The following is a 14,565-nucleotide window of genomic DNA, read 5'->3' on the forward strand; positions in this document are numbered from 1 at the left end:
TTTTCTGTGAATTTTTATGTTTCGGTTATTTGCAATGATTTTTCCTTTCAAACACGAAATTATTTAACGCTAGATAAACGTTAATTTACGTGTTCTATGATGTGGTTCTTTACTACAATTATATCTGATTATTGTCTAATAGGTAACCGCTTTCAGTGCACGACCTTCGCCATTTCACTTGAATACCATCAACAACAGAACAATCATCCCGGGGAGTTTGTATCCCAGACATCTATCTCCATATTCGTGAAGACAATTTTATGGTTGACCCCAGGCCTATCAGTTGGAATCATGTCTAGATCTTTCTGTAGATGGATCGCTTGCTAAAAATTCATTAAAGCAATAATATCAGACAGATAGCTTTGACCAAATCGGATATTTTGAACTTTGGACCTCTGGCCCTCACCAATCACTAAACAGATTCCTTGATGACTAGTAATGTAATTGATCCAGTTTGATTCAAATATCAAATCAGCTGACATTGGACGCTAACACCTTCGGTATAGACTAACGGACGGACGGACAGATTCGATATAATTTGAATCATGTGATTCAAAACAACATTCTTTAATTATTGTTGTTGACTATTTATCGCTGTTTTTGTATTTTTATATCCTTTCAATTTAAAGAATTCGTTTTCCAAGAAGATCGTCTCCAGTCTGAGACCCAGTAGCCATCAGGGATTCTAAACTCAGTCCGGACCGGTTATTACCACCTCTAGGAAGACAAACAGTCATAATGTGTTTACACGTGAGAATTGTCGACAAACAGATCGTCGTACATTATCGAGCTATTTGGAATCTCGTCAATGTATGGAAACGCGGCAGGAACAACCTCAAACCAGACCTCACACTGTCAGTGATAACAGTATGAACGCAGGATTATGGGTAACATAACTGCTAAATCTAGACATAAGAACAATTCGGATAGAGAATTTGATGCCAGCATTTCAGCTCGGAGGAATGTTCTGAAAGGTAGTAAAACTCACAAAAAAGTTGGATGCATCGTTACACGTATTTCAACTTATATACCGACGGTATACACAATATTTAATTCAAACAATGTCTGATCATGATGTCCGAACATTAGGCTGTGATATATACGACCGGTGAAGCCTTGACCTGTTTCAAATTAATTGTCAAGGTTTTGATAATTTTCGATTACAAATATTCCTTATTAAACACATTTACCAAACAGATTACGAGAAACTGATGCAGTATATCCTTATCTTTCTTCTTTCCTGTCATTGTCAGTGGGACTTAATGTCGTACACTGTCACCGTTATATAATATCGTACACTGTCACCGTTATATAGTGTCGTACACTGTCACCGTTACATAGTGTCTTAAACTTTCACCGTTATATAGTGTCGTACACTGCCGTACACTGTCCCCTTTATATAGTGTCGTACACTGTCACCGTTATATAGTGTCGTACACTGTCACCGTTATATAGTGCCGTACACTGTCACCGTTACATAGTGTCTTAAACTTTAACCGTTATATAGTGTCGTACACTGCCGTACACTGTCCCCTTTATATAGTGTCGTACACTGTCACCGTTATATAGTGCCGTACACTGTCACTGTTATATACTGTCGTACACTGTCGTACACTGTCCCCGTTATATAGTGTCGTACATTGTCGTACATTGTCACCGTTATATAGTGTCGTACACTGTCACTGTTATATAGTGTCGTACACTGTCCCCGTTATATAGTGTCGTACACTGTCACCGTTATATAATGTCGTACGCTGTCACCGTTATATAGTGTCGTACACTGTCGTACACTGTCACTGTTATATAATGTCGTACACTGTCCCCGTTATATAGTGTCCTACACTGTCACCGTTATATAGTGTCGTACAATGTTGTACACTGTCGTACACTGTCACCGTTACATAGTGTCTTAAACTTTCACCGTTATATAGTGTCGTACACTGTCACCGTTATATAGTGTCCTACACTGTCACCGTTATATAGCGTCGTACAATGTCGTACACTGTCGTCCACTGTCACCGTTACATAGTGTCTTAAACTTTCACCGTTATATAGTGTCGTACACTGCCGTACACTGTCCCCGTTATATAGTGTCGTACACTGTCACCGTTATATAGTGTCGTACAATGTCACTGTTATATAGTGTCGTACACTGTCACCGTTATATAGTGTCGTACACTGTCGTACACTGTCACCGTTATATAGTGTCGTACACTGGCACTGTATATAGTGTCGTACACTGTCGTACACTGTCACCGTTATATGCTGTCGTACATTGTCACTGTTATATAGTGTCGTACATTGTCACTGTTATATAGTGTCGTACACTGTCCCCGTTATATAGTGTCGTACACTGTCACCGTTATATTGTGTCGTACACTGTCACCGTTATATAATGTCGTACAATGTCACTGTTATATAGTGTCGTACACTGTCACCGTCATATAGTGTCGTACACTGTCCCCGTTATATAGTGTCGTACACTGTCACCGTTATATAATGTCGTACGCTGTCACCGTTATATAGTGTCGTACACTGTCGTACACTGTCACTGTTATATAATGTCGTACACTGTCCCCGTTATATAGTGTCCTACACTGTCACCGTTATATAGTGTCGTACAATGTTGTACACTGTCGTACACTGTCACCGTTACATAGTGTCTTAAACTTTCACCGTTATATAGTGTCGTACACTGTCACCGTGATATAGTGTCGTACACTGTCACCGTTATATAGCGTCGTACAATGTCGTTATATACTGTCGTCCACTGTCACCGTTACATAGTGTCTTAAACTTTCACCGTTATATAGTGTCGTACACTGCCGTACACTGTCCCCGTTATATAGTGTCGTACACTGTCACCGTTATATAGTGTCGTACACTGTCACCGTTATATAGTGTCGTACACTGTCGTACACTGTCACCGTTATATAGTGTCGTACACTGGCACTGTATATAGTGTCGTACACTGTCGTACACTGTCACCGTTATATGCTGTCGTACATTGTCACTGTTATATAGTGTCGTACATTGTCACTGTTATATAGTGTCGTACACTGTCCCCGTTATATAGTGTCGTACACTGTCACCGTTATATTGTGTCGTACACTGTCACCGTTATATAATGTCGTACAATGTCACTGTTATATAGTGTCGTACACTGTCACCGTCATATAGTGTCGTACACTGTCACCGTTATATATTGTCGTACACTGACCGTTATATAGTGTCGTACAATGTCGTACACTGTCGTACACGGTCATCGTTATATAGTGTCGTACATTGTCACCGTTATATAGTGTCGTGCACTGTCATCATTATATAGTGTCGTACACTGTCACCGTTATATAGTGTCGTACACTGTCACCGTTATATAGTGTCGTACACTGTCGTACACTGTCACCGTTATATAGTGTCGTACACTGTCACCGTTATATAGTGTCGTACACTGTTACCGTTATATAGTGTCGTACACTGTCATCATTTTAAAGTGTCGTACACTGTCATCGTTATATAGTGTCGTACACTGTCACGTTATATAGTGTCGTACACTGTCGTACACTGTCACCGTTATATAGCGCCGTACTTTGTCGTACACTGTCAATGAATCTGAGTGTCTTACACTGTCACAGAGTCACAGTTTCGTACACTTTCATCGCGACAAAAAGTCTTTCTCTGTTATCCCGACATAACACATTTCTCTGTTATCCCGACATAACACATTTCTCTGTTATCCCGACATAAAGCCATTCTCTGCTATTCCGACATAACGTCTTTCTCCGTTATCCCGACATATTGCCTTTCTCTGTTATCCCGACATAAAGCCTTTCTCTGTTATCCCGACATAAAGCCTTTCTCTGTTATCCCGACATAAAACCTTTCTCTGTTATCCCGACATAAACCTTTCTCTGTTATCCCGACATGAAGCCTTTCTCTGTTATCACAACATAACGCCTTTCTCTGTTATCCCGACATCAAGATTTTCTCCGTTTTCCCGACATAAAACCTTTCTCTGTTATCCCGACACGAAGCCTTTCTCCGTTATCCCGACATAAAGCCTTTCTTTGTTATCCCGACATAAAGCTTTTCTCTGTTATCCCGACACGAAGCCTTTCTCCGTTATCCCGACATAAAGCCTTTCTTTGTTATCCCGACATAAAGCTTTTCTCTGTTATCCCGACACGAAGCCTTTCTCCATTATCCCGACATGAAGCCTTTCTCTGTTATCCCGACATAAAAGCTTTTCTCTGTTATCCTGACATAAAGCCTTTCTCTGTTATCCCGAGACGAAGCCTTTCTCTGTTATCCCGACATAAAGCCTTTCTCTGTTATTCCGACATAAAGACTTTCTCTGTTATCCCGACATAAAGCCTTTCTCTGTTATCCCGACATAAAACCTTTCTCTGTTATCCCGACATAAAGCTTTTCTCTGTTATCCCGACACGAAGCCTTTCTCCGTTATTCCGACATAAAGCCTTTCTCTGTTATCCCGACATAAAGCCTTTCTCTGTTATCCCGACATAAAACCTTTCTCTGTTATCACGACATAAAGCCTTTCTCCGTTATCCCGACATAAAGCCTTTCTCTGTTATCCCGACATAAAGCCTTTCTCTGTTATCCCGACATAAAGCCTTTCTCTGTTATCCCGACATAAAGCCTTTCTCTGTTATCCCGACATAAAACCTTTCTCTGTTATCCCGACATAAAGCCTTTCTCTGTTATCCCGACATAAAGCCTTTCTGTGTTATCCCGACATCAAGATTTTCTCTGTTATCCCGACATTAAGATTTTCTCTGTTATCCCGACATAGACCCTTTCTCCGTTATCCCGACATAAAGCCTTTCTCTGTTATCCCGACATAAAGCCTTTCTCTGTTATCCCGACATAAAGCCTTTCTCCGTTATCCCGACATAAAGCCTTTCTCTGTTATCCCGACATAAAGCTTTTCTCTGTTATCCCGACACGAAGCCTTTATCCGAAATCACGACATAAGCCTTTCTCTGTTATTCCGATATAAAGCCTTTCTCCGTTATCCCGACATAAAGCCTTTCTCTGTTATCCCGACATAAAAGCCTTTCTCTGTTATCCCGACATAACGCCTTTCTCTGTTATCCCGACATAAAGCCTTTCTGTGTTATCCCGACATCAAGATTTTCTCTGTTATCCCGACATTAAGATTTTCTCCGTTATCCCGACATAAAGCCTTTCTCTGTTATCCCGACATAGATTATTTCTCTGCCATTTCGACATAAAGCCTTTCTCTGTTATCCCGACATAAAGCCTTTCTGTGTTATCCCGACATAAAGCCTTTCTCTGTTATCCCGACATAAAGCCTTTCTCTGTTATCCCGACATAAAGCCTTTCTCTGTTATCCCGACATAACGCCTTTCTCTGTTATCCCGACATAAAGCCTTTCTCTGTTATCACGACATAAAGCCTTTCTCCGTTATCACGACATAAAACCTTTCTCTGTTATCCCGACATAAAGCCTTTCTCTGTTATTCCGACATAAAGCCTTTCTCTGTTATCACGACATAAAGCCTTTCTCCGTTATCCCGACATAAAACCTTTCTCCGTTATCCCGACATAAAGCCTTTCTCTGTTATCCCGACATAGATTATTTCTCTGCCATTTCGACATAAAGCCTTTCTCTGTTATCCCGACATAGATTATTTCTCTGTTATCCCGACATAAAACCTTTCTCTGTTATCACGACATAACGCCTTTCTCTGTTATCCCGACATAAAACCTTTCTCAGTTATCCCGACATAAAGCCATTCTCTGTTATCCCGACATAAAGCCTTTCTCTGTTATCCCGACATAAAACCTTTCTCAGTTATCCCGACATAAAGCCATTCTCTGTTATCCCGGCATAAAGCCTTTCTCTGTTATCCCGACATAGCGTATGGAATATGAAATGATCACTTTGTAATTATGTCGCAATTTCTTTTGTTGTCCTACAGAAAGAGTTGTTTATTGAAATATTCAAAGTCTTTTATTTCCTAGTGTTTTTTAACTTTGAAATAACTGCAATTTCACAAAACAAATAAACAAACAAAACGCACACATCCACACACAACTATAAACAATGGAAAAGGAAGAGTACACAAATTTGTGGTGAAATTTTGCAAATAGTGAAGAAAAAACAAACAATTATGCACAAGAAATGTATGCACAAAATATACAAAAAAGTATGCTAGACAGATTACACAAAAGTACTAGCGAAGAAAATTTTCAAATATTTTATACAATCAATCGTAACTCCTAGTCTTTTTTCGGTTTATATGTGATAAGTTTTTAGGGTCTATTTCTGACTTAAACTTGAATCACTTTGCGATCGGTTAATATCATGTTTATTTTTCGGTTGATTTCGGATTTTTGATTTTCATTGTATCGTTGTGAATTAATGTACATGTGTTATATGCTGTGGACATGTTTCCATACCTGACATAAAATCATTCCTTCTAATACAGGGACATGATGATGTCTAAAAATGTTAGCACCCTCAACGAATAAAATATTTCAAAATGGAGGACCTCCTCACAGTAGCAATACCTCGGGGTTCGCAATATTGGCAGATATCGTATTAATGTTTAATGACAATGAAAGCTACGCGGGCTAGAGCGAAGAAGCCTATCAAATTGGGCGCAAAAATACGCGATATGAGAGTGTATGCATTTTTTTGAAGCAAAAAGGTGACGAAATAGAACATAATCGAGTTCTATTTCCAGACGTTTTGTCTTAATATCTCTCAGCGCCGTAAATTTTCTCGTCATCCATATCTTCAATTAGTTCAGTAATCCAATATTCTATGGTGCTTTGAATGTAGTAACACTAGCAAACTTAATTGAAATATTATGAAATTTGTCAAAGGCCAGGCTCCGAACAGATTAACCCTCGATCCTCCGCGACAGTGCGTTAATGCTGAGATATTAAAATGGCTCAAATGATAACTCATTAAATCAGGTTCGAAGTTCGCCGAGGGCACTTTTTATATTCTATATTAATTATGGGGTAATTGGAAAGGTCAAATACACAGTGTTGGAAATATCACGAGTGAACAGTCGATGACGGGGAGCCGGGTTTCACTGGCTGAGCGATCTTGATGTGCCGATGAATATGGAGCGGGATGTTACAGTAAATAATCTCCTGCTCCCGTCACTTACAATTGTTTGGAGCACCGTGGCGGAAACTCGAGATTGGACTCATCACAATGTCTTTGTTAAAACGCAATTGCCACTATTGATTTCTTTGTCTGTAAATGCAACATTGTCTTAAGAAATGGTCATCAAATATTTCCCATTAGAGAGAGAAAAAAACGAGCCAACCAAAAGGCAGAGCCTCGTTTTTTTTATTGAAGAAAGCAATCGCATTGTTAAGCCTTGTGCCACCGGCGTTGTGGAGAAAATGACACTGCACAATGTGCGCCATGGATTTTTAACAAACATAAAACAGCTCAGATTAATTGAAATTAAGTGGTTACATCGGTAAGTAGATCTAGAGAAATAGTATAGATTTAATTAGAAAATAAAACGTGTTTCCACCATTTCCCTATTGTCCTGTCTCGCTAATGTGTGGAATGATTTTTAATTGGAATTACAAAGTGTTATCTGGTGAATTACAAAATGGTTATTTGAGATTCTAGTCTTAGATAGTGAAGCTAAAAAAATGCGGTAATCTTCAACATCAGATTTTAAAAAGTTCTTTTTTCAGCCAATATTGCTACCCAACATGGCCCACTTGGTTTTGCTAAGTAAGCATTGATACACTTTGACGTAGTGATCTAAACTTCAGTACAAAGCTAGACGCCGTTATTTCGGAGTAAAAGTTGACACACGATTTACTTCGGTATAACGAGTTAGTATTGACACACAATTTCATTCCGGTATAACGAGTTGGTATTGACACACAACTTGACTTCGGTATAACGAGTTGGTATTGACACACAACTTGACTTCGGTATAACGAGTTGGTATTGACACACAACTTGACTTCGGTATAACGAGTTAGTATTGCTTCACAATTTCATTCCGGTATAACGAGTTGATATTGACACACAACTTGACTTCGGTATAACGAGTTGGTATTGCTACACAAATTTATTCTGGTATAACGAGTTGAAATTGACGCACAACTCAACTTCGATATAACAATTTAGTATTGAAGCACAATTAACCGCTCGCTCCTTCGTTACCCCTTCCCTCCCATTCTATCAATCGCATTTCATTATTTGTTGGTTAAATTAAAATTTATCCATGCCTCAAAATCACTCAGACCTGAATATTGCGAAGATCGGTTACAAAATAAAATCCCTAGATTAGAAGATATGAAATATTACATTTAAAAAATAGCATACGTCAAGGACAGGATTCGAACCTGCGCGGGCACTGCCCATTTGATTTCGAGTCAAACGCCTTAACCACTCGGCCACCTTGACTACACATGCAGAATCCTGACCATGTGTGGTAAGGTGTGATAATTCAGATACATAGCGACATACGAAGTTAAAACATTAGATCCATACCGAGTAGTTTGATAGAATTATTATCACGGTTTTATTTATCTCCCGATTGAAAAAAATGCATGGGTTGAGAATAAAACATACACGTTTCTGAGTTTATCAGTTCATCTAACAATAACCAAATGAATAAAAATGTCTATTTTGATTAATGAATTACCATAGTGATGTCACCGACATGTGTCAATGACACGTTTGTCAGTTTGTCATAGGACGTCACGGCTAATATGGGTGGATAGGAAAACAAAGAAAAGTCACGGGGCTGTACGAATGTTCCACATTAGTCGCCTCATAAAATCATGCACTGGTTTTTAGCAGGTATTTTTTCATCTCAGCGACGTCCCTAAATACTAAATAATTAGTTGCATTTAATTGAAATGTGTCAATCTTTTACGAATTTGTTTGTTTCTCTCACCAACTGAGATAACTGGATGGCTGGCACCTGTAGCCATATCAATGTGTGTCATGCTTGTCAACGTGAAACTAATAGCCCAGCTTATTATTTCTCTTGTTCCTATTTCGACAACGTGCCATTCCAGGATTTTATCTGCGTTTATATTACTGGCATCGTCCATGATGTAAAAGCAGCATTTCGGAACACATGATTTCTTGGGTTTTTTCGTATTTATTGTGTATAAACCATTTATTCGGTTTTTGTTTTATTTTCGTTTTACCGATTTTGCAGTGTAAGCGTTGTTATTGTACTATCATTAACTCATTCATTCATTACATAATAAATCAGAATTACGTTTGACTGCAATTTAGATATATAATATATATAAAAAAAATATGTATCGTTTAGATTGTCCCTTGGCACGTAAAAGATACCCGACAAACTTCATGACTTTGGGATGAGTATTTGGTAATATCTATGTATATATTTATACATCCCTCCAGTTATGTAGTGCAATGACAATGATTGCTGTAATAAAATGGAAACTCCAAAATGTCACATAGCCTATCATTCATCATTGATACCAACTGGGAACTAAGTAAGTAGCGAGAAATGACGAGATGGATTAGTACTGGATTAAGACGAATGTACATTAGGGAAGTTGTAAAATCTTCCCCTATAAAACTTGAAACCTATAGCACGTGCGCTTAAATGGTTTATCGCCAAAATTATATACTGCTTTCATAACTGTCGTAATGTTGACGGGTTTCGGCCGACTTTACTACTTAAGACTGTAGGTATCAGAAAAGATGTATGATAGTTTAAATAATAAGTAAAGATAGACCAGTTCTGGTAACCCCAAGATTGTACCCATGTTAGCACTATTATGGAAATTAATCTAGCTACAATGTACAAGTATTCACGAAAGTGCAATTTCGCAGCACCGCATTTTGTCTATTTTGTAAATTACTACTGATACATATCATGAATGTCACACGTTCTATTAAAACATGTGCAATTTTATTGTTCGTTTCTTCCTTCTGTAGATCTAGTATGGATCATACAAAACAATCATAAAAACACGGAATCTTATAAAATTATTACAAAAGAAACATGTATGTTCCATTGTGTCCTGGAACAGTGTACGTCTTTAAAGCGTTCTTGCGACCCGGATGGACCTGTGGCTCGTGTCATCTAAATCTCGAGCCCGATTTGGTCCGGAGCGAGCGTGATCCCTCTTAATTAAGCCAAACCTAGTACTCAGACATCGCGAAATATTACGTTTGGCTTAGCATACAAATCAAAACGATTTACTTCAGATGACAACCCGGTATTATGTCGTCAGCATTTCATAAATCTGACTCTGTTCCCGCGAGATAATTGGCTGTGTATTGGCGGAGCGATTACAACATGTCGCTGCCGTCTTCCTCTCAATGACCGCCAAAAGAAATAATTGCAGTTTCGCTGGATATTAACGATGAAATATGGCCAAAACGACGGATGGTTTATTTGGTGGATTATTTGCCGTCTTAACAGCTCTTCTGTAAACCTTATTTATTAGGATGAATGTTTGGTATGTAATTCCTTGTGTCGTTAGTCAAGCCCGCGAAAGATTCCTAAATAAGTTTTCGGGGACAAATGAACGGTTTTTCTTGCTGATGAAATGAGATGGTTTCTGCGATAAAGTACAAAATGTCTCATGTTGAATATGGGTATATTACTGAGAGAGATTTACCCTCGAGAAAACTTGTAAATCCGCGCGATAGATTATATTTGTGGAAAATAGTTGGAGATAAATAGATTTGTTTGGATGGTATACTGGCAGTTGGACATAATACAGTAGTAATCTAATGTCTCAGTGTGGGGAACACCATCGACCCAACATCCTCCTCCTGATTTGATCAAAGAATAAATATAGCTGTCCACATCTACAGTTAACCATATTAGGCAAAGAGCATACCTAGCAAAGCCATTCAATACTTATAAGCAATGTTATTAGAAAATGTAAATAGTTGGAGAAATCTATCTATTTCCATTCCGATGAGTTCATAAATATTTCTTTAAATAATGTCCCTGTGGTATATTCCCATGGCTGACCGAGGTAAACAGATGACAACTTAAAGGCTCCTTACCGATTGCAAACTTCGTTATTCCGAATGCAATCCAAGACGAAACGTTTCTTGGTGTTAATGTGTAGTATTTGTAATTAAGTATTTATCTTTGAAATTAATTAGAAGGGATATTTCTGCAATACCTAAAAAATTACATATACAAATAAAGGCGAAAAAAATCTTAGTTTAGAAAAATAGCAAGCAGCTCGTTATCATTAACGTTAAATCAACGTTATACAAAAGGACCAACCTGAGATCCCGGATATTTAATACTCTGACTTGTGATCGCCCTTCTAGAATAAACGGGTGGTAAATAAATCTCTTAGCTGTGGTAAGAAAACTTGTGTTCTTTATTAATATTGTTCTTTCCATAACATGAAAATATTTTCCCTTTTTTTTTTTTTGACATTTTTATATTTATACACATACATTAAATAAGCGTTGTATTCAGAAAACATATCAAAATAGTTTCTTCGTTTTATTGTAAAATTAACGATGTTACTCTTCTCTACTGTAATAAACACACACTTTTGATGATTTTGATATGGATAGTTCAGCGTCATTGTGACGCTTTCCTAGAAAAAAACGCTTTCACTAAAATTGACTGTTTTAATTAATTTTAGATCACATTTAAGAAGATGTTGGCTCTGAAATGAGCTTTCATTTTATATGTTATTGTATTTATCGAGTCTTATAAGACTATAATTTTGCGAGGCTTGGTGGAAGCTTGAGACACTTCTCATGACACATCTTAGAGACGTTACATTTTGACAGGTCTTAAAGTAAAATAGTGGAGGACAAACTGCAATGGAGACAGCAATTTCGTTGCTTTATTTTCAACTCGTGACGTAATTCTTTATCCATATTGTCCATATTTCTGACTGGAACAGCCAATGAAAAACGTTCCAGGTTACTATGATATACAGAAATTGACGAATTCACTGGATAATAGGCGAATCATGTGATAAACGCCCACAGATAACATGTATCGAACATGTTGTTTTCAGCAATCATGTCAATATGTAACGGTGTTAAAAATCATCCAACACTGACAGGGATTATAACTTATTTCAATCATAAATATGTAAAAATGTTCGCACCATGTAAACTGATCCTTCCTGCTGTCTAGTACTTATAACTGAGGAGTATTTTGATCGATGTCACTGGTTTTAAGATTGCAATAAAATTGAAAGAAAGATTGATTCCCTGTAAAATTGTTATATGTCCATTAATGAAGGTCTGGGAAATCTTGAGTGTTGCGTCCGTCAGAGTGGGGCTCGACAGACAACAGTAATGGGCACCCTATCACACTATATTGGACACACGAGAACAGCAGTGCCAAAAACAGCAGAGCGGAACCTGAAAAACCACCATGTCTTTGATAAACATTTTGACTTTGTTTTCATTGAATGGTCGAGAGCCCTTAATGAATATATTTCTTGGCTTGTCAGAGAGAAGGATTATTTCTGATAATAAGACAGAACATTGCTTAGCGATCGCGGTGATCGAGAGGCCTGTCAGGAATTCATCTAAGCCATCCATTTTCTCAGTCTGAACAGCACTGGCGAATTGTTGTTCTACTATAGCTATAACTCAAGTCATTAGCAATTGCGTCCGTCGTTATTTCAACTTTCTTTTTTTTCATTTGATTATGGCGATGTGTTTCGTTGGATTTTTAGTTCCTTTGTTGTAATTGCATTTCCTTGTGAATCCTCATGTCGTAATTAGATTTGAATATTAGACCAGAGAAATATACAAGCTTGAGATCTATGTGACGGTCAGACTTCAGTAAGGGTAACAGTAGTATTTTTTTTCTTTGACACTCAGATTCAGCAATGAAGCTGTTCTGTTCCTAGGGCGAACGTGAACTGTGAACATTCAACTTACATTAGGGAAGACCTAGGTTTATCATAGACGGATGCACGTGATTTGTCACGTGTTTATATGGATACTGTACAATTACAACATTTAATCCAAACTGCATCTCAGTTAAATCAATACTCCTAAATATATCGTGTTTCATAACATAACGTAAGCGTTTATCTAACGTTGATCTGTTACAGTAGGTGGATGTATATGTATATATATCATATACTTTAACTTGAGAGATATCTATATAAACATACAGTACGGAGATATCTATATAAACATACAGTAAGGGGATATCTGTATAAACATACAGTACGGAGATATCTATATAAACATACAGTAAGGAGATATCTATATAAACATACAGTAAGGAGATATCTATATAAACATACAGTAGGGAGATATCTATATAAACATGCAGTAGGGAGATATCTATATAAACATACAGTAGGGAGATATCTATATAAACATACAGTAGGGAGATATCTATATAAACATACAGTAAGGAGATATCTATATAAACATACAGATATCTATATAAACATACAGGGAGATATCTATATAAACATACAGTAGGGAGATATCTATATAAACATACAGTAGGGAGATATCTATATAAACATACAGTAAGGAGATATCTATATAAACATACAGTAAGGAGATATCTATATAAACATACAGTAAGGAGATATCTATATAAACATACAGTAAGGAGATATCTATATAAACATACAGTAGGGAGATATCTATATAAACATACAGTAGGGGGGTATCTATATAAACATACAGTAAGGAGATATCTATATAAACATGCAGTAGGGATATAAACATACAGTAAGGAGATATCTATATAAACATACAGTAGGGAGATATCTATATAAACATACAGTAGGGATATAAACATACAGTAAGGAGATATCTATATAAACATACAGTAGGGAGATATCTATATAAACATACAATAGGGATATAAACATACAGTAAGGAGATATCTATATAAACATACAGTAGGGAGATATCTATATAAACATACACATGCAGTAGGGAGATATCTATATAAACATACAGTAGGGAGATATCTATATAAACATACAGTGCGGAGATATCTATATAAACATACAGTAGGGAGATATCTATATAAACATACAGTAAGGAGATATCTATATAAACATACAGTAGGGAGATATCTATATAAACATACAGTAGGGAGATATCTATATAAACATACAGTAGGGAGATATCTATATAAACATACAGTAGGGATATCTATATAAACATACAGTAAGGAGATATCTATATAAACATGCAGTAGGGATATAAACATACAGTAGGGAGATATCTATATAAACATACAGTAAGAAGAGATATCTATATAAACATGCAGTAGGGATATAAACATACAGTAGGGAGATATCTATATAAACATACAGTAGGGAGATATCTATATAAACATACAGTAAGGAGATATCTATATAAACATACAGTACGGAGATATATCTATATAAATATATGATAGTAGTATGTATCTCTTGTTTCTGTTTCTGTCACACCTCCATTGTTTGCTATCGACTCTGAACACCAGCTCTATACTTTCCTGTATTCTGCTGTAAATCGGTCCCATATAGCCCCCATCCATCCTTTCTTATCTAATTGTTCTCTCATCATAGAAG

At 37.1% G+C, this 14,565-nt stretch overlaps 1 non-coding gene across 1 annotated transcript; it reads right to left on the reverse strand.

Moving 5' to 3' along the window:
• Nucleotides 1–8,358: 8,358 nt before the first annotated feature.
• On the reverse strand, nucleotides 8,359–8,440 carry Trnas-cga (transfer RNA serine (anticodon CGA)). The gene has a single exon. It is a non-coding gene; the product is annotated as a tRNA-Ser (tRNA).
• Between the last annotated feature and the right edge of the window lie 6,125 nt (nucleotides 8,441–14,565).

This window comes from Ylistrum balloti, unplaced genomic scaffold, assembly GCF_031769215.1.
Source record: "Ylistrum balloti isolate Yb309-2 unplaced genomic scaffold, AGI_CSIRO_Ybal_v1 Utg370368, whole genome shotgun sequence".
NCBI classification, from domain to species: Eukaryota; Metazoa; Mollusca; class Bivalvia; order Pectinida; family Pectinidae; genus Ylistrum; species Ylistrum balloti.